General features: G+C 34.9%; 1 protein-coding gene across 1 annotated transcript in view; it reads right to left on the minus strand.

Annotated features, from left to right (window-relative positions):
- Positions 1–25,240, minus strand: part of MDGA2 (MAM domain containing glycosylphosphatidylinositol anchor 2) — an 855,787-nt gene that overhangs the window by 249,492 nt on the left and 581,055 nt on the right. The window lies entirely within an intron of this gene.

Below are 25,240 nucleotides of genomic sequence, written 5' to 3' on the forward strand. Positions count from 1 at the left end.
ATGAAGCCTTTTTGCAGGCAAAGGTCCTAGTGGACTGCAGATTACAGCCATGTTTGTGGGTATTGGAACAAGAACACTAGGGTGCAGTGAAACGTGGCATCAGATGTGTGTTGTGATTTACCATAGTCCCTGAACGCTGCTGCTACACAATCCTGCAAACTTTTTCTGGGGTAGTTTGGCACCCAGCCACAGTCTCTGGGCCTCTGCAGCAGTGTGCAAGCATTCTTGAGGGTGAGCCGGCAGCTAGCCATTCCTTGGCAAGACTTTCCCCTGGGTTCAAGATCCTTGGATGGGTCTGAGTGCATTCTAGATGCAGGGCCCTCAGAAGTGAGGGGTTTGGAAACACAGCCCCATCTGAGACAAAACTCTGGAAGGAAGTGCCATTTGGCAGGATGATGGCTTGGCCATGGACAGAGTAGAAGTGGAGAGAGGACAGAAGCCATAGAAAAAGTAGGGGTGCTTGAATGCCAGTTGGCGAGAGCACAGAGTTCTGATGCTAGAGACTGGGAAGCTGGATGCCATTTGCACGTCTCCTGCCCATGAGCACCACTCATACGTGTGCCACATCAATCCACCCCAGTAAGCTAAGCAGCACCACCTAGTGGAGAATGAAGCCATTACACCAAGCCGGTCCAAATGTGCAAATCAAACCTTAGAGGATCACCACAAGTCTCTCCACCTGCCTAGTGCACAGACTACAAAGAGCTTCATAGTTTGATTTCTAGGGGAAACTAGATGTAATTTCATTTGGATATCATTTTGTTCACTGGGCCATCTATTCATTTATTTTTCTTATTCTTGGATACAGAAAGAAAAAAACTCATTTTTATTTTCCGTTTTATAAAAATGATTTCTCCTTAATTTTTTATTTTTTTGTAAATTTCTTTGTCTACTTTACTTTTTCATTTAATTGTATTCAATGTTATTGTATACACTTCAATTTTTTAAACGTTTTCCTCTTTTTCCTTTTAAAAATTTTCTTTTCTTTCCCTTTTTCTCTATTCTATCAACAATTCAGCAACCAGAACAAAACACATCTAGGATCCATTTCTTTTATTTGATTTTTTGTGTTATTTTTAACTTTTAAATGTAATGTTTATTTTATTAATTACTTTTCTTTCTCCAAAATGATAAAATGAAGGAATTCACCCCAAATGAAAGAACAGGAAGAAATGACAGACAGGGACTTAATCAACACAGTTATAAGACAGATGTCTGAACCAGAATTTAGAATCACGATAATAAGAATACCAGCTGGAGTTAAAAAAAGTATAGAATCCTTTTCTGGAGATATACAAGAAGTAAAATCTAGTCAGGATGAAATCAAAAATATTATAACTGAGATGCAATCTTGAATAGATGCCATGGTGGCAAGGATGGATGAAACAGAGTAGTGAATCAGAGATATAAAGATAGACTAATGGAGAATAATGAAGCTGCAAAAATGAGGGAAACTTAGGCAGAAGAGCATGATATAAGCATTAGAGAACTCAGTAAATCATTAAAAAGGAATAACATCCAAATCATAGGGGTCCCAGAAGATGAAGAGAGAGAAAAAGGGGTACAAGGTTTATGTGAGCAAATCATAGTGAAAAACTTTGCTAACCTGGGGAAGGCACAGACATCAAAAATCCAGGAAGCACAGAGAACTTCCATTATATTCAACAAAAAAGTGACCATCAACAAGACATATCATAGTTAAATTCACAAAATACACAGACAAGGAAAGAATTATCAAAGCAAAGGGACAAAAACAAAAAGTCCTTAACATATAATCAAAGACAGATCAGGTTCACAGCAGATGTATCTACAGAAACTTGGCGGGAGAGAAAGGAGTAGCAGGATATATTCAATGTACTGAATTGGAAAAATATGCAGCCAAGAATTCTTTATCCAGCAAGGCTGTCATTCAAAACAGAAGGAGAGGGGCACCTGGGTGGCGCAGTCGGTTAAGCGTCCGACTTCAGCCAGGTCACGATCTCACGGTCCGTGAGTTCGAGCCCCGCGTCAGGCTCTGGGCTGATGGCTCGGAGCCTGGAGCCTGTTTCCGATTCTGTGTCTCCCTCTCTCTCTGCCCCTCCCCCATTCATGCTCTGTCTCTCTCTGTCCCAAAAATAAATAAAAAACGTTGAAAAAAAATTAAAAAAAAAAAAAAAAAAAACAAAACAGAAGGAGAGATTAAAAGAGTGCTAGACAAAACTAAAGGGGTTTGTGACCACTAAACCAGCCCTGCAAGAAATTTTAAGGGGGACTCTGTGAGGGCAGAAGACAAAACAAAACAAAAAAATACCAAAAGCAACAAAGAGTAGAAAGGACCAGAGAACACCACCAGAAACTCCAACTCTACAGACAACACAATGACAATAAGTTCATATCTTTCAGTACTCATTCTAAAGGTCAATGGACTAACTGCTCCCTTCAAAAGACATAGGGTTCCAGAATGGATAAGAAAACAAGATTCATTTATATGCTGTTTACAAGAGACCCATTTTAAAACTAAAGACACCTTCAGACTGGAAGTAAGGGGATGGAGAACTGTCTACCATGCTAATAGTCACCAAAAGAAAGCCAGAGTAGCCATACTTGTATCAAACAATCTAGATTTTAATATAAAGACTGTATCAAGAGATGAAGAAGGGCATTATATCATAATTAAGGGGTCTATCCACCAAGAAGTTCTAACAATTGTAAACATTTATGCCCCCATCATGAAAGCACTCAAATATAAATCAATAATCACAACCATAAAGAAACTCACTGACAATAGTACCACAATAGTAGGGGACTTCCACACTCCACTTACAACAATGGAAAGATCATCTAAGCAGAAAAGCAACAAGAAAACAATGGCTTTGTATGTCACACTGGACCAGATGGACTTAACAGATATATTCAGAATATTTCATCCTAAAACAACAGAATACACATTCTTCTCAAGTGCACATGGAACATTCTCCAGAATATATCACATACTAGGACACAAATCACTCCACAACATGTACAAAAAATCAAGTTAATACTTTGCATATTTTCAGACACAAAACTATGAAACTAGAAATCAACCATAAGAAAAAATTCGGAAAGACAAGAAATACTTGAAGGCTAAAGAACATCCTACTAAAGAATGAATGGGTTAACCAAGATGTTAAAGAGGAAATTAAAAAGTACATGAAAACCAATGAAAATGATAATACCACGGCCCAAAATCTCTGGGATGCAACCAAGGTGGTCATAAGAGGCAAGTATATAGCAAGCCAGGTCTTCCTAAAAAGGAAGGTCTAAAATACACAACCTAACCTTACACCTTAAAGAGCTGGAAAAAGAACATCAAATAAAACCCCAAACAGCAGAATATGGGAAATAATAAAGATTAGATTAAGGTGGAAATCAAAGTTATAAAAATCAACAAAACAGTACAATAGGTCAAAGAAACAAGGAGCTGGTTCTTTGACAGAATTAACAAAATTGATAAACCCCTAACCAGTGTGATGAAAAAGGAAAAGGAAAGGACCCAAATAAATGAAATCGAAAAGGAAAGAGGAGAGATCACAACCAACATTGCAGAAATACAAACAATCAAAAGAAAGTATTATGAGCAATTATGTACCAGTAAATTGAGCAATCTGGAAGAAATGAAAAATTCCTAGAAATATATAAGCTACCAAAACTAAAACAGGAAGAAATACAACATTTGAACAGATCCATAACCAATAAAGAAACTGAATTAGTAATCAAACATCTCCCAAAAAATAAGAGTCCAGGGCCAGATGGCTTTCTAGGGGAATTCCTCCAAACATTTAAATAAGAGTTAAGACCTATTCTTTTGAAGGTGTTCCAAAAAATAGAAATGGAAGGAAAATTTCCAAACTCATTCTATGAGGTGAGCATCACCTTGATTCCAAAACCAAAAAAGGAGTACCATATACCAATTTCCCTGATGAACATGGATACAAATATCCTCAACAAGATACTAGCCAACTGGATCCAACAATACATTAAAAGAATTATTCACCATGATCAAGTGGGATTTTTACCCTGGATGTAGGGTCAGTTCAATATCCACAAATCAGTCAATGTGATACATCACATTCATAAATGAAAGGACAAGAACCACATGATCCTCTGAAAAGATGCAGAGAAAGCATTTGACAAAATACAGAATCCTTTCTTGATAAAAACCCTCAACAATGTAAGGATAGAAGGATCATACCTAAGTCATAAAACCCATACATGAGAGACCCACTTCCAATATCCTCCTCAATGGGGAAAAACCGAGAGCTTTTTCCCTCAGGTCAGGAACACAACACGGATTCTCACCACTGTTCTCAGCACTGTTCTCACCATTCTCGCCACTGTTAGTGAACATAGTGTTGGAAATCCTAGCCTCAGCAATCAGATAACACAAAGAAATAAAAGGGATCCAGCAAGGAGGAAGTCAAAGTATCACTCTGCAGATGACATGATACTCTATATGGAAAATCCAAAAGATTCCACCAAAAAACAGCTAGAACTGACCCATGAATTCAGCAAAGTTGCAGGATATAAAAATAAATGCACAGAAATTAGTTGCATTTATTTTATTTTATTTTTTTATTTAAAAAAATTTTTAACGTTTATTCATTTTTGAGACAGAGAGAGACAGAGCATGAATGGGGGAAGGTCAGAGAGAGAGGGAGACACAGAATCTGAAACAGGCCCCAGGCTCTGAGCTGTCAGCACAGAGCCCAACGTGGAGCTCGAACTCACGGACCGCGAGATCATGACCTGAGCTGAAGCCAGACACCTAACCGACTGAGCCACCCAGGCGCCCCTAGTTGCATTTCTATATACCACAATAAATTAAAAAAAAGAGAAATGAATGAATTGATCCCACTTGATAATTATACCAAAAACCATAAAATAATTATGAATAAACCTAACCAAAGAGGTAAAAAATCTATATGATGAAAATCATAGAAGGCTTATGAAGGAAATTGAAGAGGACCAACACACACAAAAAAGGAAAATATTCCATGCTCATGGATTTGGAAGAACAAATATTATTAAAATGTCAATACTATACAAAGCAATCTACATATTCGATGCAATCCCAATCAAAATAACACCAGCATTCTTCACAGAACTAGAACAAACAATCCTAAAATTTGTATGGAGCCAGAAAAGACCCCGAATAGCTAAAGCAATCCTGAAAAAGAAAACCAAAGCTGGATGCATCATAATCCCAGACTTCAAGCTGTATTACAAAGCTATAATCATCAAGACAGTATGGTACTGGCACAAAAACCAACACTTAGATCAATGGAACAGAAAAGTGAGCCAGATACAGACCCACAAATTTATGGCCAACTAATTTCTGACAAAGCAGGAAAGAATATCCAATGTAATAAAGACAGTCTCTTTAGCAAATGGTTTTGGAAATCTAGACAGCGACATGCAGAATAATGAACCTGGTCCACTTTTTTACACCGTACCCAAACATAAACTTAACATGGATAAAAAGCCTTAATGTAAGACAGAAAGCCATCATAATCCTAGAGGAGAAAGTAGGCAAAACCTCTTTGACCGTGGCCACAGCAACTTCTTACCCAACATGTCTCCGGAGGCAAGGGAAACAAAAGCAGAAATTAACTATTGGGAACTCATCAAAATAAAAAGCTTCTGTACAGAGAAGGAAACAATCAGCAAAACTAAAAGGCAACTTATGCAATGGGAGAAGATATTTGCAAATGACATATCATATAAGGGTTGGTGTCCAAAATCTATAAAGAACTTATCAAACTCAACACCCCCCAAAAATAATCCACTGAAGATATAGGCAAAGGACATGAATAGATACTTTTCCAAAGAAGACATCCAGATGGCTTACAGACACATGAAAAAATGCTCACCACCACTCATCGCCAGGGAAATACAAATCAAAACCACAATGACATATCACCCCACACCAGTCAGAATGGCTAAAATTAACAATTCAGGCAAGGACAGACGTTTATGAGGATGCAGAGAAAGACAAACCCTTTTGTACTGCTGGTGGGAATGCAAACTGGTGCAGCTACTCTGGAAAACAGTATGGAAGTTCCTCAAAAAATTAAAAATAGAACTACCCTATGACCCAGAAATTATGCTCCTAGGTATTTATCCAAAGTATCTAGGTGTGATGTTTTAAAGGGACACATGCACCTCAATATATACAGTAGTGTTAATGACAATAGCCAAAGTATGGAAAGAGCCCAAATGTCCATCAACAGAAGAATGGATAAAGAAGATACTGTATATGTATACAATGGAGTATTATTCAGCAATCAAAGAAAATGAAATCTTGCCATTTGCAACAACATGAATGGAACTAGAAGGTATTTTGCTAAGCTAAATTAGTCAGCGAAAGACAAATATCATATGACTTCACTTTTATGTGGAATTTAAGATACAAGACAGATGAACATATGGGAAGAAAAGCAAAAATAATATAGAAACAGGGACAAAACATAACATACTCTTAAACATAGAGAACAAACTGAGGGTGGCTGGAATTTAGGTAGAGGGATGGGCTAAATCGGCAAGAGGCATTAAGGAAGACCCTTGTTGGGATGAGGACTAGGTATTATATATAGGGGATGATTACTAGAATCTACTCCTGAAATCATTATTGCACTATATGCTAACTTGGATATTTGGATATAAATATAAAATATATATATATATATACATACACAAATATATATATATTAATATTGATGTATGAATGAAACTCATTGAAAGGCCTAATCTTAAGTGTAAATAAAATCAGTGAAAGAGAGGAGAAAAGGAAAGCGATAAAGAAAACAGACTAAAACCAATAAATTCAGAGCACTCAGAAAAACTGAAGCATGATAAACATAGAAAAAACACATGTAAGCACAGAGTATGAAAACTATTAAAACATCCAAATATTAACAAATGAACAAAACAACCCAACTCTTAGAAAATCAGCCAGGGACACAAAACAAAACTACACAAAGAGATGTAATAATAAAAACCCTACAGATTTAACTAAATAAAAATGGAAATTTTACAAAAAAAGTTATATTTAGTGGAAAGAAGAAGGGAAAGTACTTCTACTACATATTCCAGGAAGTAGAAGCTCCTCATGTTCAAATAATCCACAGGGAAGCAGGAAAAAAATAGATAAGAAAGAAAAACAGAACAAACAGAAAACAATAGATAAGTGACAGACTTAAGCTCTGACATTTCAATAATTGCATCCAATATGAATGGCGTAAATACATCCATTAAAACACGGATTGGCACAGTGAATTTAAAAAAGTGACTCATTTATCTATTGTCTATAAGAAGTTCACTTGAATATAATGATATAGGTAGAGTAAAAGTAAATACACACACATGTGTATATAACAACATTAGATAAAGTAGACTTCACAGCAAAGAAAACTGCAGAACTCAGTCAGGGACAGTATGCATTGCCTATGGATTAAACCACTAAGAAGATGTGGCAGTTCTAAATGTGTATACACCAAAACAAAACAAAACAAAACTCACAAACAAACAAAATAGGAGCACCTAAATTTGTGAAGTAAAAAACTGATAAGACTGAAAGAGGAAATAGGCAAATCAACAACTGTGTTTAGAGACTCTGACACCCCTTCCTTAAAACTGATAGAACTATTAGATAGCAAATCATCAAGGATACTGAAGGACTCCATCAACCAAGAAGATCAAACTGACACCTACAGAACATTATACCAAATAGCAGAATAGACATTTTTCTCAAGTGCTCATGGAACATATCAAAGAAGACATATCCTACTTCTAAAACAAATCTTAATGTATTTAAAAGAACTGAAGTCATCCAGAGTGAGCTCACCAACCAGACAGAATCAAACTAGAAATCAAAAACAGAAAGATAATAGGAAAATCTCCAAACTCCTGGAAACTGAACAACATACTTCTAAATAACTTATGGGTCAAGGAGGAAGTATCAAGGGAAATGAAAAAAACATTGAACTGAATGAAAATAAAAATAAAACATTTCAAAATGTGTGGGACACAGCCAGAGAAGTGCTGAGAGGGAACTTTATTTCCATCAAATGCATACAATAGAAAAGATAAAGTGTCAAGTAAATTATGTATGCTCCCATCTCAAGAACTCCAAAAAAAAGAAGACAAATAACAAAAAAAGAACAAATATAATCCAACATGCTGAGTCATAAAATAAAAATAAAAGAATATGAACTCTGATAATAATGATTGATTTATAATAAATAATAAAAATATAATTTAAAAATCTCATGTGTTTGGAACTTATACAAGTATATAATATATAAGTAAATATATAAATATATAATTTACATATACATATAAATTTATATAATATATAAATATATTATAAAAATATAATTGACATATAAATTGACATATAAATGTATAATTGACATATAAATATTTAAATTATGTATAAATATATAATTGATATATAAATATATAATACCTATATATACATATATACTTACATATAAATAAGTATAAGTGTATAATATATACTTATATATACGTATATGTGTAAGTATATAATTCTAAATAACCCTTGCATCAAAGAAAAAAAAATCATAGTGGAAATTATAAAGTATTTCAATCTGAATGATAATAAAAACATTACAAATCAAGACTCACCAGATGTAGTTAATACTATGTTTATAGGGAGATTTACAGCCTACACCTGTATCAGGCAAAATAGAGAAGGTTAAAAACCAATAATATAATCAATACTATAAGAGGCTGGAAACTAACATTGCAAAACTAAAGATATAGAAGGAAAGAAATAATCAAGGGTAGAAATTATTATAACAGACAGTGTCTGCACAGCAGAGAAAACTAAAAAAAAAAAAAAAAAAAAGTGAAAATTGAATCTTTAAAGTAACTAATGACATTGAATGACCTCAAACACAACTAAGCAGGGAAAACCAAGTAAGACATAAATTACCAATATGATGGTTTCATTACAAATTACAACAGTAGCATGTTGTAACTACCTCATATCTACTCAAGACAACAAAGTACGTGCATATCTTCCCAATGATACAACTTGAAACTGGCCATGGTCTGATTACACACAGCATGGAAACTGGTAAATCTTATAAATCAAACTTTTTTTTTTTCCCCCCGAAGCTGGGTTACTAGCACACCACTGACAAAAAAAAAGAATATATGTATATGTGTGTGTGTGTGTGTGTGTGTGTGTGTGTGTATATGTATAAATATATACGTATATATATATATTTAATTATAGCAATGTTACACGAATAAAATTCACAATTTAAAAAACATAGTTTCATAGGGAAAAAAATCTTGAAAAAGAAATAGACATTTTAATAGTCTCATATTTATCACAGTAACTTAATCTATAATTGAAAATCTCTGTACAAAGAATCTATGAGCCCTGAAGGCTTCTCCCGAAAATTCTTTTCTAAATAATTAAGGAGAAAATAACACTGATTTTACATAAACTTAAGATTGCCAAAAAGAAAAACAATGTTTTCTGACTTGTTTTTTTTAATATCTTTTTTGGTACTGAAAATCCCTCCCCATTTTTAAATATTGGCTTGTTTGTTGTTTTATTACTGAGTTGTAAGAGTTATTTCTATAATCAGGATACAAGTTATTTGCATGCTTATGTGGGGAGAGTAATTTCTCCCAATTTCTGGCTTATTTTCTTAACAGTGTATTTTTTTAAGTTTATTTATTTATTTAATTTTGAGAGAGACAGATACAGATACAGTATGAGTTGGGGAGGGGCAGAGAGAGAGGGAGAGAGAATCCCTAGCAAGCTCTGCACAATGAGCACAGAGACTGACGTGGGGCTGGATCTCACGAAGCTGTGAGATCATGACCCAAGCTGAAACCAGAAGTCAGATGCTTAATGGATTGAGGCACTCAGGCACCCTTTAATAAGTGTTTTGTTGTTGTTGTTGTTGTTTTATAAATAGAAGTTTTTAGCATTTCATAAAACCAATTTTTTATGGTAAGTTTTGTTCTTTAAAAATGTATTAAGAATATGTCATCAGAGAATAATGACAGTTTCATTTCATTTATAATCCATAGGGTTTTATTTCTTTGTCTTGTCTTATTTCACTGGTGGAAACTGCAGAAGGTATAATTTTGAATAGATGTGGCAACAATGGACATCATTCTCTTGGCAGTCTTAGGAAGGGAAGTATTCAGTATTTTACTATTATGTATTACCTTAGCTGCAGGGTTTTGTAGTTGTGTTTGATTAGGTTTAACTGTCGCCTTGTATTTATAAAATTGATGTTAAACTTTACCAAAAGTTTTTCTGTATCAATTGAACTATTAGTTTTCACTTTAATTTGTAATGCAGTATTTGCATTAATTGCTATTTGTTTGGGTTTTAAATGTTTATTTATTTATTTTGAGAGAGAGAGTGTACAAGAGTGGGGGAGGGACAGAGAGAGTGAGAGAGAGAGAGAGGAAAGAGAGAGAAAGAGAGAGTATCCCAAGCAGGCTCTATGCTCAGTGTGGAGCCTGATGCAGGGCTGAATCTCACAAACATGAGATCATGACCTAGCCAATATCAAGAGTTGGACACTCATCCAACTGAGCCACCAGGGGCCCCCATTAAATGCTACCTGAATGTTAAACCAATATGCATTTCTTGTATACAATACTTGATAATTCTGTATTATCCTGTTTATATATTGGTGGAATTGATTTGATAATATATTTATGGAATTTTTATGTCTGTGGTTATGAAGTCTAGTGGTATTTAATTTTCATTTCTTATAATAAAGTACTGCCTTTTTTCACTACCAGGGATATGGGGGCCTTATAATATGAGTTGGAAACCGTTTCGTCCTCTTTGACCTTATGAGTTGTTTGAATGGGTATAGGACTGCTATTATTTATTCCTATATGTTTAATGGAGGTCATTAGTGAAGTCAACTGGCCATGTTTTCTCTTTTGGAATTTTGAAATAATGAATTCAGTTTCTTTAATTAATATTTAGAATACGAATAATGTAAATAAATTTGAAAATATTTCTTATGTTAAATTTGATGAATTGTGCTTTTCAATAAACCTATATTGGCATAAAGTTGTTCATAAAACTCCTTCATTGTCTTTTTAAGTTTGTAAATTCTGTAGTAATGCCACTTCTTTCATTCCTGATGATAGTAACTTGTATTTTATCTATTATTTTTTTGATCAGTCCTTTTGGAATTTATCAACTTTGTTAATGTTATCCAAGAACATATTTTCAGCTTTTTTCTTTGTCATTTTTCTATATTTTATTGAAATATACTCTTTTTAAATTATTTTCTTTCTTCTCCTTTGGGTTTGATTTCTGTATGTCTCACATATTCTTTGTTCCCCTAGTCCTCTTTTCTTGTTTTATCAGCATGATTCAATTATTTCATAGCATTTAGCACTCATTAAAAGTTCTTAGCTAATTATGCATAGAAGAATATAATGAAAATGTCAGCAGTAAACATTGCATTTAATGGTGTAGTACTTAAAACTTTCCCCTGGGGATTGGAAAAAAGAGAATGATGTGTGATAATCTACTTCTATTGCACATGTAATTTGGATATCTTTGGCAATAAACCAAGTCAACAAACAGATATAAAATATGTAAGCATTAAAGGAAGAAATATACCTTTCATTATTTGAGGTGAACATGATTGTATACATAGAAAATGTAAAGAATCTAAGACAAATTATTATAATCAGTAGGTGACTATAGTAAGGTTGAGTAATGCAAAGTCAATATACAAAATAATTTGCATTGCTATATACCAACATGAAATAAATTGGTAAATAAATAAATAAAGAAATAAATTTATTTACTAAAAATAAATCTAACAGATGTTTAAGACCATTCCTCTGAACATTACAAACTTTTTTGAAAGAAATTAAAAACCAGTAATGAAGTAGTAGACAATGTTGATAGATTGTAATATTTGTATATTCAACTCAATCCAAATAAAATTTTCAGAGTTATTTATGGAGGGGGAGTGAAGTAAAAATTAAGCTGCCTATAAAATGTATATGGAAACACACAGGGCCAAGAATAGCCAAGGCAATCTTGAAAAAAAGAAAAAAAAATCCAGAATACTTACACTACTAGATTTTAAAGATCAATATCATGTTATACTAATTGAGATACGATAGTATTAGCACAGGTATAAACAAAAACCAATAGAAAAGACATAGGTCCAAGAAACACATCCACATGTATCTGTTACTTTTATGTATGACAAAGGTGACACTGCAGTATAATGGAAGGAATGGTCAATTACACAGGTGATAATGAGTTAACCAGGAATTGAAATTGAAAAAAAAATTACCTTATTCCTACCTCAAACTACATATAAAAGTCAATTTGAAATGAACTAAGGATTAAAGCTGTAGGTAACATAATGAAACTTCTAGCAGAAAACATAGGAGAGTATATTTTTATTATATGAGGTTTGGAAAAGATTTCTTAAGTAGGACACAAAATGCATTATCCTTAAAAAATGTTTTTGATAGTTTAGACTGTCAGAATTAAGACTTATGCATGATAGGACAACATTAAGATTGTGAAAAGGCAAGCATTAAGTAAGAGGAACTATTTTTCAATAAATATATTCAATAAATGACATATCAAAATACACAAAGAACTCTACAAATAAAAAAGGAAAAATACAACCCAGAAGGTGTGGGAGGGGGAGCCTTGGGGACTGGTGCATGACCACATTAATCAGAGACCTTCCCCACTGAGACAAGACCCTGTGTCCAGTTACCCGTATAAGGAGGACTGGTCTAACACCAAGGACAAGACATGCAGGGTTGCCAGTGAGGATGCTACTGCTGATACCCATGGGGAGAGCCTTTAATGGCAGAACTATCTCAATTCCTGACTGAAGAACCATCAGCTAAATTAGGAGTTCTACACAGGCTTCCCACTTGTATGGAAACTCTCAGGTAGGAAAAAAATTCTGAAATCAGGGGTATGCATTTGGAAAATGCCCAATCATTCAATCTCTAGGTAGGGGCATGGGGTCCAATGATGCTCTGCAATCTCTGGACATATTGTCATCAGGCCCACATGGGGGAGGGCAAAAGACTGGAAAAAGTGATTGTCAAAAAGTTAATCCAATGGTCAAAACCATTTGAAGAGTTGTTTGACTTGTCCATCATTAGATAAATGTAACTAAAACCACGGTATGAATCCATAGCACCAATAGAGTGGTTAAAATAAAAATATAGACAATATCAAGTGTTGACAAGGTGTGGTACAAACAGAATGCCTGTACAAGTGTAAATTGGAGAATCTGGTATTAGATATTAATATTCTCTTACCCTACAATTCTTAGGTATATCTATTAAAGAAATGCATTCAGGAGTGCTTGGTTGGCTCAGTCAGTTGAGCGACCAACTCTGGATTTCTGCTCAGGTAATGATCCCACTGTTAGTGGGATCGAGCCATGCATGGGGCTCTGCACTGATGGTGTACAGCCAGCTTGAGATTTTCTCTCCCTCACTCTCTACCTCTACCCCCACTCATGCACAAACATGTGCTAGCTCTCTCTCTCAAATAAATAAACTTTAAAGATAAATTTAGGGGCACCTGGGTGGCTCAGCTGGTTAAGCATCCAACTCTGGATTTCATCTCAGGTCATGATCTCATAGTTCATGAGTTCAAGCCCCATGTCAGGCTCCACTCTGGCAGTGTGGAGTCTGCTTGAGATTCTCTCTCTCTCCCTCTCTCTCTCTCTCCCTTTTTCTGTTTCTCCCCAGACGCTCTCTCTCTCAAAGTAAATAAACTTTAAAAACAATTAAAAAATAAAAAATAAAAATAAATTTAAATAAATATTCATATGTTTACCAAAAGATTGGTACAAAAATATTCCGAGCATAACTATGCATACAAAGGTGTCAAACTAGAAATAAAAGTTCATAAATATTCAAATAATCTCATTATATGCATACAAGGGAACATTATATTATGATGAAAATAAAAAGGCTCTTGCCACACACAGAAGCATATGAATCTTACAAACATAATATTGGGATAGAAATCTATATACAAATTGCATTTTATAGTTCTTTTTAAGTTTAAAAGAGCAAAACTAATCTAAGAAGTTCAAAGTCAAAATAGAGGTTGTGAAAGAGGACCAAGAGGAAAGCTTCTTGATGGCTATTAATTCTCTGTTTCTCAGTCTGAGGGCTGGTGACATACATATGCTCACTCTGTGAAAGTTCATTAAGCTATATACTTATAACTTCCACTGTTTCTGTTATATTTAATAAAAAGTAAAAATAAAGTAATATCTTAGACCTCATTTTTAAGATAGTGCTTTAATATATTCAGATTATATCATCAGCAAGCAGGGGGGTATTATATGATAATAAAGTATTAAAACTAATAAAATCACAGGGACCCTGAGTCTAGAATTCCAATACTATGAGAGGAAAAGAATTACTGAACCATAACCTTTCTATCTAAGTGAATATCTTCATTTATTTCTCTGAGCGCTCACACTAAATAAACTCCCAAATTAATAGGCCAACTACAATCTGTTACATGCCTCCCTTTTGAGTTTTTCTACATCTGTCAAAGGAAATTAACAGCCAGTGTGAAATGAAATGAATTACACTAGGAACAATCCTTCAAAAACAAACTTCTGTAAATAAAGTTAGCTTTTAACTTGTACTGTAAGAAGGAGCCATATTATGACATTTTACATCGTCTTTATATCACACACACACACACACACACACACACAGACACACACACACCACACCAGAATAATCAGGGGAACGTTTAGGAAGGAAATTGATAAAGGCAACATAAATATCCATTATTTCATTTTCCATTATGTTGGTTTCAAGTCTTGGATAACCTGACAGGATATCTTCTAGTGCTACGGGAAGCACACAGATTTTACAGTATTTGGACTGCCCATAAATGACAATATTGGGTTCATGGACTCCATGGGCTCAATGAATGACAAGGGGGAGGAAGCACATTTTAGAAGCCTAAAAAATAGCCTATAATAGTTCTTACTCTTACAGTAAAAAGTAGGTTTCAAAAATTAGAAATCACATAAAAAACTTTAACAAATGAGGTGAGAAATGTTAGTGAATGGAGTATAGAGCTTCAGAGGAAAGAGTCTGAAGACATGGACTAGGTGAGTAATTGAGACTGAGAGAGATCATTATAACCCAGGAGATAGGAGCTGATGACCATGGGCCAAAGAGAAAAGGTACTGCTCTAAGTTCCCAGTAAGCACTTCCCATGTGGGCCAGATGACAGCTTCTTCCCAAGATGACTCTACAGAGAAACAGGACTGTCAGGCTAAGGAGTACTGACATCTGCAGCTCTAAGAGATATGTCAAAAGTCGTTACAGGGGCGCCTGGGTGGCGCAGTCGGTTAAGCGTCCGACTTCAGCCAGGTCACGATCTCGCGGTCTGTGAGTTCGAGCCCCGCGTCAGGCTCTGGGCTGATGGCTCGGAGCCTGGAGCCTGTTTCCAATTCTGTGTCTCCCTCTCTCTCTGCCCCTCCCCTGTTCATGCTCTGTCTCTCTCTGTCCCAAAAATAAATAAAAAAAAAAAAAAAAAAAAAACAAAAAAAAAACGTTGAAAAAAAAAAAGTCGTTACAATCTGATATTAATACTGTATCAAAATGCACAGTGTTTTTTGGAATTAATTCTGTTTTTTCTTTGCTTTTGTTGTGTGTGCATGTATATAGTTTTATGCACTTTTCAGATTGGTTTTAAGGGAAACCAATTAAGGTCAGAGTTTATGAACAGCATTGCTATTGACCCTTAGGATAATTATTTTTTGTCGAGGCTGTCCAGGGCATTGTAGGTTCAGCAGCATTCCTGGCCTCTACCTTTTAGATACCAATAGCACACTACCACTCCTGGCCATGACGATCAAGAATGTCTCAGTAAACTGCCAAATGACCCCTAAAAGGAAATACTGCCTCCAACTGAGAACCACTGACCTAAGCCGATAAGTAAAATGCCACCTCTCTCTCTCTCTCTTTTTTTGCATTGGGTTCCCATCATCCACTGTATCATGGCTGAAACAAACCAAAAACCAAAAACTTAAACCAAAAACAAAACAATATATAAAATGCCTTCAAAGAAACTGATTAAAAATTTTTTAAAATAATGTTATTTGAATGAGATTCTTCTTTTCTATTTGCAGGTATTAACTTTTATGTATTTATTTTTATTTTTAAAATTTATTTTATTTTTAATTTTTAAATGTTCATTTATTTTTGAGAGAGAGTGTGTCGGAGCATAAGTGGGGGAGGGGCAGAGAGAGAGGAAGACCGAGAATCTGGAGCAGGCTCCAGGTTCTGAGCTGTCAGCACAGAGCCCTACGCAGGGCTCATACTCAATAACCACGAGGTAATGACCTGAGCCCAAGTTGGACACCTAACCGCCTGAGCCAGCAGGCACCTCTATTTATTTATTTTTAATGTTTATTTATTTTTGAGAAAGAGAGAGAGGTAGAGCACAAGCTGGGGAGGGGCAGAGATAGAAAAGGAAACACAGAATCCGTAGCAGGCTCCAGGCTCCGAGCTGTCAGTACAGGGCCCTGTGCAGGGCTCAAACTCACAAACCATGGGCCAAAACCCGATCCAAAGTCAGAAGCTCAACCGGCTGAACCACGCAGGCGCCCCAGCATGTATCGACTTTTAAGACACTACTACCAATTGGCAAGTCTCTTTTTGGATAAATATGAGAGACTCCATCTACTATGGAGGACAGTGTAAGTTTTTAATGAAGTGAACATGTATAACTAAGCTGTCTGTACATCATTATGTAAACATAATAAGACTATGCAATATCTAGACAAACTTTTTTCACTTGAATTTATATTTTATGATAATTCCTCATATGTTATTTCAATGAACAAAGATAAGTGAGATATATCCTATTTATGAAAAGAAACTGAGCTATCATCTATATTCAGATGAGAACTACTGGATGTGGTAATTTTCATATTTTGTGTAGCCCAGATTAATTTTTTAAAAAATAATAATGAAACCATTTCAGAGCTATAAAACATAATATAATAAAATCCTCTCTGGTGTTTTGGGGAGATGTAATTACTACAGAATATTAAATTGGGAAAACAGAAATAGAGCATTTAATCTACATGAATAATTAGAACACCTGCACACGGCAGACAGCTTTGCTCTTGAAGAATGTTAAAGACTGTTTTTCTACAATTTCAGCTTTTATCATTATAGTTTTTATTGATGACAGATCACGAAAGAGAACTACTGACAACTGAAAATTTAATTTGATTAATCTCAATGCTTGGGAAGTGCAATGACCTTATTATTGGAAATTCAGAAATACTTTATTTTTAGAAACACATAGAAACCTAAACTGAATCAATTATTTATGGAACATTGTCAATTCTGACTGACTCTCTGGTCAAGAGCTTGAGATAGATAACTTTCAGTAAAAACAATGAACACACTTGTTTTAAGTCTAGGTAACTTGTTTTGTTCCTCATTTATACTGCATGCTTTATTTGTGCAATTATTTTGTATCTTCTATGATTCAATTGGTCTCTTAAAATGAATACAAATTCTTCAAAATTCTTGTACAGTAATTTTTAAAAGAGCCATTAGAAGTAAACGAGTCATGTTAAGTCCTTCACAATTCAGTATTACTTAGAAAATCATAAACTATAAACACTGTGTTGGTTAGAATTTGAAGTATGCCTGCCATCACCACAGAGAAAAAGTGCTAACAAAAACAATTTTCTCCAATCAAAAACAATTATATATCTGGGAAGAAAACAGTGCAATTAGGAAGAACTCTATACAGTGTTGGGAATTTTTTTTCCATAAATACAAACATATATTCAATTCACAACCCAGAAAGAATACCTAGTAACTCTCTGGCAAGACAAGAATACAGGAAACAATAAAGGATATTAGTCAGTTAAATTTGGGGGCTGGGGAATGGAATATATATGTATATTTGTGTGTGTATATATATATATATTTAATTTATATAATTAATATATATTTATTAATTATATTATATATAAATATATAAATTATATTATATAAAAATATAATATATTTATAAATAATTATATTTATATAATTACTATATTATATATTAATTAATATATTATTATATTATATTATATTATATTATATTATATTATATTATATATATATTAAATTTGGCTAAATTTTGAAAGGCACAATGGTACCTTGGTTAAGACAGTGGCCCTGGAACCACATTGTATGGGTTTTGAATCTCAGCTTTGCTGCTTAAATAAGGCTTGTTTGGTGGAAGTTACTTAACTGTTCCCTCTTCAGTTTTACTTTTCTTTAAAATGGAAATAATATTTTTTACCTCATGAGTATTTTGGAATTATTAAAAAGTTAATGTATACAGTACGCCTGGTAGCTTGGAACATAACTATTACTATTACCTAAATGGAACTGATAAACTCAACTGCTCGCAATTTTTTTCCTCATAGAATTTTAGAACTATAACATTTTTTGTAATAAGCCTAAAGATCATTTTTAAGTGTTACGAGCACTAATATTTGATGTATTTCCACTAAATGTGCTTAATATTACAATTCAGAGTTTTAGAGAGAACTCAGTCATTTCATGTGGATACACTAGTTAGGTAAATCAACACATTTCAGTATAGAAGGTTATGATGTTCCTGGAGGTTACAGTATATTTCTGTACAGTTAGGAAACTGTAAATTCACGCCTCACTGAATACATATTGACTTCCTCCATAAAGGTTAAATCTATTTCAATATTGACAACCTATTTTTTCTCTTTCCATATTAGAAATCTGAGATCATAGCCAACAAAAAGAGGCTGGGATATTTCTAAAATTAAAAAAAACTGTTTACAATATCACTTAGCAGAGGCCAGGGTTCAAGATAGGGGCTGATAAAATTAAGGAGAAATTGGGAAAAAAAAATAAGAGGCATAAGTGAGCTTTGAGACAGCATGGGAGTATGATGTGAAGAATATGGTTTGTGGAGTATGCCACATATTGGGGTGCCTATTTAAAACCATGTCTGCAGATTATTTGACACTCCTCCCTTTCATCCCCTCTGGAAACAGGCCAGCCTTTATCACTGCCTTGAATAGAATGCAGTAATGACACCACATGACTTTGGAACCCAGGTTAAAAGTATCCACACAGCACTCGGGACTTTTGTCCTGGGATCCGGTAGAATTCTGGCTACTATGAGCCCTCGATGTGGAGAAAGCATGCAAAGAGACTGTTGAGAGTGAAGGACAGAGACTGAGCTAAAGAACTCAGCTGTTTAAATTTTTTAGTCTAGGCAACAGATATTTGAATAAAAAGCCTTGAAGATGATCCCAGCACTAGCCGCTTTCAAAATGCAATCATAGGAGACCCTAAATTTTTTAGCCAAGCTTTTCAAACCCCAGAGTTGTGAGCAAAGCAAATGTCAGCTACTGTTTCAAGCTACTGTTTGGGGGTGGCTTATTACACTGCAATAAATCATCGGAACAATGTGGCCTTTTAAATGAGCTAGTCATATCACACAGATGTTGAGTAGGATTTAACATGTATATAAAGTTCCTAACTTACATTAATAACATTTAGTACATAATTAGGATATCAAAGGGAGACAGATATCTGAAGAAATGTTTAATATAAGCCATTAAACTTATAAAAGAGATCTATTTACTCAACATATATTTATTGAGCATCTATGATATGCTGGGTAATTTTCTAGGTTCTAGGGATACATTACTGAATAAGACAACAGATAAATTCTTTGTCCCCATAGTCTCATCAAACTCATCAAATCTCATCAAATAAATAAAGATATGTATAAGACAACTCCAGGTAGTTATGTAATAAGAAGAAACAACAAATCATGCAAGGGGATTAGGGGTAGGTTATCTCAGAGAGGGTAGTCAAAGACTTCCCAGAAGATAGTATTTGAAAATTAACATTTTAGGCCAAACGAACAGTAAATGTTCAAGTCCCGAGTTGTGGAAAAGAAAAAGAAGAATAATGAGTATAAAGTATAGTGGGTAAAGAGGGGCAAGAAATGATGAGGAGGAATCTGAATTCCATTTTAGGTGAAATTCCATTTTAGGGAAAGTCATGGGAGGAGTTTCCAATAGTAGAATGAGATAATGCCAATCACTTTGTCTCTTGTATGAATGGGTGGCTGTTGACAAACACCCATGCCCTCTTATTCCTGAGCACACAGTAAGAAGACATATCCCAGCCTTCATGTCATTGCATGTCACTGGGCGTGACTATGCACCTAAGATCTAGCCAATAGAATGTGAGTGGAACTAATGCAGACCTACTCCATAAAAATCTCCCATGTGTGCTCATTCAAACTCCTTCCCACTCCCAGCTAAGAGGGATGGAGGTATTACTCAGAGAAGCCTTAGGAGCCACAGATTGAAGATGACAGAGACATCATCAACCTAGGTGCCTGAATGACTGCATGGATCAGACTCTCCATTTCTACCTGTACCCACCCACCCCCACCCCATACACACATACCAATTACACACACAACACTCTCACCAACATTATCGACTAGGAAATGCCTGAACTCTTTCATGAGAAACATCTATAGTGTTTCTGTTTTCAGTAAATACATTTATAGGTCTATTTGTTAAAAGCCTAGTCTACTTTATTTAATACAGTAGATAAAAGAGGGGCTTCTAAAAGCAAAGCTGGAGTGTAAAGATGAAAGAAAAGACTATTTTAATAAACTAGGGGAGATACATTGATAGTTTACACAAGGGTAGTAATGGTGAACTTGGTAACATATGCCCAGATTCAGAGTACAGTTTGAAGATAGAGCCAATATGGACCAACATAGCAGACAAACGACCTGTCTATTTCATCTCAATCCTACTGAGGAGGCTTTTCATTGGAACAGATGGAGCTCTGAAGTACTTTCCCTGAAAAGGTACCTGATACATCTGAGGAAGCCAAAACTTGTGTGGGCAATAGGGTAGCTACACTGGAATTTGTGTGCTTTCCCAGAGATCACTGGTGAACATTTCCACTAAATGGATGTGAGTCACAGACAAAGAGAAATAGCACAGACTTGTCTTGGGCTCTCTTTAGTTGGCTGCCCAAAGGAAAGCGAGAAGCCTTCAGCAGAAAGGAGGAAAGGACACAGCATAAGAGGTTGTGCTCAGGGAATATGGCACATTAAGGGGCTCTTGGGAGATTCCATCACTAGAGCTCAATCCTTAATCCACATAAATATACATGTCTTCTAGATAGAGGAATCTCCCAAGAGTCCCTTAATGTGCCACATAAGAAAGACAAATGTTTTATATAGAGAAGACCTCTCTACCCCACCACAAGCCAGGGAGGTCAGAATCTGGCGATCAGGTCAGTGGTGGAGTGGGTAGTCAGGAGGGTGGTAGATAAACAGACAAAGATGAAGAAGTCAATATACATCCCTTCTGCTTTCCCACTGCAAGTCTCCAACCTAATGTGGACCCAAGCTGAGCAGGAGAGAAATTTTTGCATTAAATCAGGCTTAGAATTTTACTAGTATTTTGGATAATGCATCCAGAAACCCTGAACTAAATGTGTGCTTGTGGTTTGAATGAACTGTAAGACTCTCTCCATTTCTAATAATGAGGATAAGGGTCAGGAGATATGCTGACTTTTCTTCTTGAAATGGGAAGATTAAGCCACTGAATAACATTTAAAGAAACCACAGGAAACTAAAATACAATAATGTCTTGATCGTGTTATGAACCATGCTTGTTCAACACGGTGGTTCAATTCATGACATATGAAAATCATGGAAATGACATATTGAAAAGGAGCTTGGAAAGCAGTGGGCCCAGGCCATCCTGCTTCTCTTCTGACTCAGGAAAAATGTGGCTCCATCATGACAACTTCTTAAAGAATAAGAAAAGGCATTGCAGCTATATTTATAAATATCTAACAAAAGATTAAAGCATATGACGTTCCTCTTCAGTTTTGAGCATGTTATCTACAAGAAGTTCTGTCTACATTATTTAAAGTGTTTTCTATTAAAATAAAGAAACACAACAAATGACAATTCAGAAATGTTTCTAGAGTTTTATTCCTGTCTTCACCCCATGCTCTTATTTGATCCATGAATATTTTCCAATGGTAATGGGAATTCTACACACAAAATATCCCTGTGCTTGCTCAAAATTCTGGTCTATGGATCTTGATTTCATTACAGATAAGAATGTGTGTGTGTGTGGGGGGGAACCTAGAGCTTCGTGTTTACTGTATCCATAACACAGTTAATCTGAGACACTGCAGAGGTCTACAAATTCAGAAGACTCGAAAATAATTTCTTTGATATAATAAAAAGAAAACCATTTTCTTTAACTGTATTTCTTGGCCATGGTGGCAGGAATCAGATGCCTCACATTACTATAGCAGTTTTCTCCCCACATGTAATCTAGGACCCATTAACAAAGGCTATTTCTCTACTCAATATGATTTTAGACAAATCTCGTCAAATCGACTTTATGAATTATGTGAATGCCATTGCTGAGAGGCTCCACTGGGAATACATTGTGGCTCTGCACACATACACTTCAGATAAATTAAAAATTTAAAATGTATGAATTTGGGATATACATGTTTAGGTCACTCCCATCAAAGTTGGAAATTGTCTTTTGTAAGAACATGGATTAAAACTAGATGGAATGGGGAAGAGCAGATCACTCTCTGAACATCTATGTGCTGTGGATTGTAGTCCCTCACAGAGGGGGCCTGAGAAACACAAATATTTTATGCCAGATATTTTGCCAGTTGTATAGGAATTCAATGCACTTGCAGATGATCCTCTGGTCAAACTATATTTAATGCATTATTTTTCTCTAGTGAATTCCCATCCTTGAAAAAATAGTGGAATGAAAGATTCTACATTGCATCCATGAGTCTTAAGGATAGTTCTGCAATAATTTAATGAGTGTCAAATTTTTATAGCAATATTTGATAACATTATTTCATGACTATTTGGGAAAGCATGTGCTTAAAAGCAAACAAATAAAAATGGGAATAATAAACATGATTATTTGTACAGTTTCTTTCTTTCTTTTTTTCTTTCTTTCTTTCTTTCTTTCTTTCTTTCTTTCTTTCTTTCTTTCCTTCCTTCTCTCTCTCTCTTTCTTTTCTTTCTTTCCTTCCATCCTTCCTTCCTTCCTTCCTTGAAATTTGGAGTGGCCGGAGAATCTGGTTACTCAGTGAGACCAGGCTTAGAGAAGTCCATGCCAGCAATATTGATATCCAAGTTAGGAAGGTTAGGATACTTCCATTCATGGACCCTGCCTTTTTATTCATTTCCATGTGTTATTCCTTTGTATTCTTATCTTTCTTACAGAATTGTGAACCCCTGTGAGGGTAGTCACTGATTTTTGTAGTTACCCCCATGCATCCCTTACAAATTTGCTGAGTTGTTAGCATATGGTAGTCATCCAGTAGAAGTTTCTGAAATCAAACAGCTGAAGTAAAGATCACATTTCATTTGTTTTAAAATCCCTATTATGTTCACCTTCAAACACTTCTAAAATCAGAATGTATCTCACATTCAGTATTCTCTTATGATTGCTATCAACACGGCAAAGCAGTGATGATCTAACTTGAGAGAAAATCAGAGACCATATTTCTCTGTAATTCTGGATTATAAATGTCCTTAATGATAAAGAAAGATGTATGGAAAGCCATAGTCAACAAAGACTGGGATTGAAACAGTTGGCTTGGTTCTGAGTGTGAAATTTTAGGAATAATTTAATCAACTTGTTTTTCTTTTACTTTCCTTTTTATACATAGTAAATGGTTGATACATGGCTTAAAAGAAAACCTAAGTATATACAGATCTGAAACACTGCTTTCAGTAACATTGTATCTAATAAGAAAACACTGTGGTACCTTAATTGACATTACACTTTACTTTGTAGTGATACATAAAATAAAGGTCCATCTTGCAATTACTAAACATCGTACAGCCTACAATTTGGTAGCAGATAGTGCATTTTTCATAGTGCTTCATTTACATCTAACACCTTGCAATATTTTGAATAGAGTATACTTTTGGTCAAGTACCATTTTTCTGATAATTGGATAAGAACAGATAGCTACGGTCCCTGAAGCCCCTGCAACCTACGTTCACAAAATTACAAATGTTAATATCAATACATTCAATTATGTTTTGCTTCCATTACAATCCTCCATCATGAGAAACTTTCATTTGCCTGTGAGGCAAGTCCTCTTAGGCATGTGAGTATCTATTTTAAATTTAGAGGCATTGGTGTCCATCCTCCATCCCAACCCAGGACCATGCCAGATGAGACATGAAGAAACACAATCTCCTTGCACAGTAACTTAACATCCTCCAACCTACAGGGATAGAATCTCCTTTACATATAGTACCAACACACCAGCTGGCAGCAGCCACACGAGAACATCAACGCTAATGTCAACTTCATGATCCACCTTTTATGTCAATTCCTCAAATAAATTTGTCAGACTTTTCCATGTCTTTCTCTAATCTCTATCTGTTAAAACTTCCCAGCCTCTACAAACTGATGTAAACGTGATTAGATATTTCCTAACAACCTCAGCCAGCAGTTACTGCAATTTTTTATATGTCTATAGCTTTTGCTTATGCCTCCCCAACGCTGGATCACAGGGCTATTAAGTGAGATATTTTATTTTCACTGACAGTATAATCCTTGAGTTCAAGGTAATGTTTTGTAGATCTCTATATAATCCTACAATTTACAATTTAGAGCCCCGCTTGTAATAGGGATTCAATAAATGTTTATTAAACATTAAATTGATACATGTATTAAACTTCTAAACTGATATGCAATCTTTAAAATAATGATTAACTCTCTATGCCACATTTGTGTTTTAATGAATTTTTTTTTTTAAAAACATATTATAAAAACTATTCAGTGGAATAGTTTCATAGTATCACTAAGACTATGTTATGAAAACCATTCGATGCAAATATAAAGAAAGCATGGTTATTAAGATTCAGAATTTTAGTTGCCATTTAGAATTAGACATCATTCATCAACTATAAATAATTTTCTATGTATATGACACATACATGCAATATTTGAGGAAATGTTTTCATACCAAACGTTATTTGCTTTGTGATAGCCTCGCTAACACAGAAATCTATGTGGTAACATTCTCTAGGCCAACTTAC

The sequence above is a fragment of the Panthera leo genome, chromosome B3 (genome assembly GCF_018350215.1).
Source record: "Panthera leo isolate Ple1 chromosome B3, P.leo_Ple1_pat1.1, whole genome shotgun sequence".
Taxonomy (NCBI): domain Eukaryota; kingdom Metazoa; phylum Chordata; class Mammalia; order Carnivora; family Felidae; genus Panthera; species Panthera leo.